The sequence below is a fragment of the Myotis davidii genome, unplaced genomic scaffold (assembly GCF_000327345.1).
Source record: "Myotis davidii unplaced genomic scaffold, ASM32734v1 scaffold509, whole genome shotgun sequence".
Classification (NCBI taxonomy): Eukaryota; Metazoa; Chordata; class Mammalia; order Chiroptera; family Vespertilionidae; genus Myotis; species Myotis davidii.
In genome coordinates, this window is record NW_006382996.1 from 844360 (window position 1) to 847946 (window position 3587).

Consider the following 3587-nt stretch of genomic DNA (forward strand, 5'->3'; position numbering starts at 1 on the left):
AGGTTTAAATATGAAAACAAACAAACCTTTTAAAAAAAAATCACCGATCTTGCCCTAACCGGTTTGGCTGAGTGGATAGAGCGTCAGCCTGCAGACTGAAAGGTCCCAGGTTCCATTCCGGTCAAGGGCATGTACCTTGGTTGCAGGCACATCCCCGGTAGGGGCGTGCAGCAGGCAGCTGATCGCTGTTTCTCCCATCGATGTTTTTAACTCTTTATCCCTCTCCCTTCCTCTCTGTAAAAAACCAATAAAATATATTTTTTAAAAACCACCTATCTTTACTTATTTATTTTTAATCCTACCCGAGGATATGTTTCTTTTTTAATATGTATATATATTCTTATGTGCACAGACCGGGAATCCATCGAGACCTCCAGGTTCATAGGTCAACCACTAAGACCTCCAGCCAGGCTGGAGGATACTTTTATTTTATTTTATTGATTTCTGGAGGAAGGGAGAGGGAGAGAGAGACAGAAACATCAATGATGGGAGAGAATCACTGACTGTCTACCCCTTGCACGCCCCCCACTGGGGACCGAGCCTGCAACTCAGACATGTACCCAGAATGGAACGGAGCCGGGACCCTTCAGTCCGCAGGCAGACTCTCTATCCACTGAGCCAAACCGGCTAGGGCTGGAGGTGGTGGGTATGTCTTTACTGAGTTTTATCGAGAGGAAAGGCTAGAAAGAAACATTGATGCGAAGAAGAAACTTCCACCATTGCCTCCCACAGGCGTCCAACCAGGAATCCAACCTACAACCCAGGTATGAGCCCTTCACCAGGAATCCTTCGGTGTGGAGGTGGACGTTCTAACCACTGAGAACACTGGCCAGGGCTTTATCTTCTAATTTTCTTAAAAATTGATTTTAGGAAGAGAGAAAGAGAAACATCAATGTTTGTTCTACTTAGGTATTCATTGGTTGCTTCTTGTATGTGCCTGATCGGAGATGGAACCCGCAACCTTGGCATATGGGGAGGACGCTCTAACAAACTGAACAAACTGGCCAGGGCTGTATATTATACTTTTATATATATTTATTTTTTATTTTTTTTAAATATATTTTATTGATTTTTTAACAGAGAGGAAGGGAGAGGGATAGAGAGTTAGAAACATCGATGAGAGAGAAACATCGATCAGCTGCCTCCTGCACACCCCCTACTGGAGACGTGCCCGCAACCAAGATACATGCCCTTGACTGGAATCGAACCTGGGACCCTTCAGTCCTCAGGCAGACGCTCTATCCACTGAGCCAACTCGGCCAGGGCTGTATATTATACTTTTAACAAAACAAATAAGGATGATAAATTGTATCTACCCTTAGACATTGACTTTTGTGGGTGTGTGTGGGGGGGAATGAGAATCAAAAGTATCACAAGCCAGAGATAAAAGCGTTGGCAAGGCAGTAAAACAATGCAACAATGTCAACTTCCGGGTCTTGGAGGTTGTAGGGGGGTTTGGGGGCGTGGAGGGGTGGGGGCTACAGTTGGGGACCTAGACTCGACAAGATGGGGGTGACCAGGTTGCAGCAGGTAACTGACAGCGCCTATCTCACCGGGTCATAGCTCCCTGACAGCGCCTATCTCACCGGGTCATAGCTCCCTGACAGCGCCTATTTCACCGGGTCATAGCTCCCGGGCCAGGCGCACTTCCCGGGGGTAACACGCGCCTCCACCCCCAATTCCCGCGCGCCCTCTCGGGGTCGTACCTGGTGGGGGTCTCAGTCCCCGCTCCCGCCAGTGGCTCCGGTCAAGGCTTCCTTTCCCCACCGCGAGCTCCGCACCAGCGCCTCCCGCCCCTCAGACCCCAGGCTGTGAGTTCATTGGCTCCGCAGCAGCTCCTCCCTCTCCGCGGGGCGGGACCAGCGGAGCGGAAGCCACACCTCCAGTCCCAGCGATTGGTGGGAAAACCTCCAGTAAGCCCCGCCCCCTCTCTGCGGAGGGAGGAGTCCAATTAATGGAACGGCCCTGGACTGAAACTGCTGATTTCCGAGAACCCGCTCGGCGAAGAAGGAAATGAGACCAGCTCCGGACCGTGGAAGCGCTTAGGGCTCCATAAGAAGGGGTGGGACCGGAATTTCAACATTTTGGGATCGGAAGGGGAGGGCTGAAGTAATAACAAAATAACTATTTACTGATGGTACTGCGCTAAAAGCTTTAGGTTCGTTCCTTTTTTAAATTTCCACAAAACCCATAGAACTGAAAATCATTACCCCCCCCTTTTTTTAATATATTTTTTTTATTTTTTACAGAGAGGAAGGGAGAGGAATAGAGAGTTAGGAACATCTATGAGCGACATCGATCAGCTGCCTCCTGCACACCCCCTACTGGGGATGTGCTGGCAACCAAGGTACATGCCCTTGACCAAAATCGAACCTGGGACCCTTCAGTCCACAGGCCGACACTCTCCACTGAGCCAAACCGGTCAGGGCATCATCATCCCCCTCTTTAGAAATTTTAATAACTGAGCTTGGAGAAAGAAGTTATTGGTTAGTGATCATTGAGGCTCAAACAAGTGGAGCCTGGATTAAAAACCAAACCCTCTGCCTCCAAACCCCAAACTTTAAAACTTCTACATTTTGTAGCACTGCCTTCCTCCCCTGTAACAAATCAGAAATTTGGATTCTGCATACAGCTTGTCATGTTACAGAGCCGGAATAAATGAAGCAATGCTGAGAGTTTGGAGTTACACTTTACTCACCGCGGTGGGCTCAGAGAAAATTAACGTATTTGCCGGCGTATAAGACAATTTTTTGGCTAAGACGACCCCCTAACATTTCCACTCAAAATACAGAGTTTGTTATATACTCGCCGTATAAGACTACCCCCTCTTCCGCACACCTTCCACACACCAAATAAAAGGTAAAACAATATCAGATTTGATTTTAACATTTTAATTTATATTCAAATGCTTATGACATGCAGGAAAACTGTCACAAGGCTGTATGTAATCAAACATATACATAAAACAGTGCAAGTTTATTACCGGTAAACATACCGGTAATTCACTAAAGAAAACACACTCTATAGACTGGTACCGTAGATGCTTCTCAGGAACACAGGCAAGCAGCCCACAACCTAGAGGGACTGTCAATGAGCAGGCTAAAGCAGGCTAGAAAGAAAAGTTATTATTTTTTTTTAGAATAAGAGGCTGTCTAAAGAATAGCAGAGAATTCCAAACAGTAGTTTTACAAAATAGGGGTTGGCCTTCTCAGTCAGAATACTAGATTTATTTATTCTGTGTTTACCACCTTTTATATTCCAAAACTCTCATCCTCAGGATCATATTCATAGTCCTGGAACAAGGGCCACTCCCAGTAAGGGGCTGAATGTACTACGTCTGACACCAAAGGGGCCACTATAGAGGTGCTGCCCAAGCCCCCTTTGCTAGTCTCTGGAGGAGAGGTGTTTGCATCTTTTTTTAAAATATATTTTTATTGATTTCAGAGAGGAAGGGAGAAGGAAAGAGAGATTGAAACATGGACGAGAGAGAATCATTGATTGACTGCCTCCTGCACGCTCCACACTGGGGATCGAGCGTGCCTGCAATTCGGGCACATGCCCTGGCCAGAATCGAACTGCAATCTCTT

At 46.9% G+C, this 3587-nt stretch overlaps 1 protein-coding gene across 1 annotated transcript in view; it reads right to left on the reverse strand.

Annotated features, from left to right (window-relative positions):
- The window catches only part of STAT2 (signal transducer and activator of transcription 2), a 36897-nt gene extending 35081 nt beyond the window's left edge, over positions 1-1816 (reverse strand). The window contains exon 1 of the mRNA XM_006777875.2: positions 1707-1816. The gene's annotated coding sequence lies outside the window, so the exon portion shown is untranslated. The remainder of the gene's footprint in view (positions 1-1706) is intronic.
- Positions 1817-3587: the final 1771 nt, after the last annotated feature.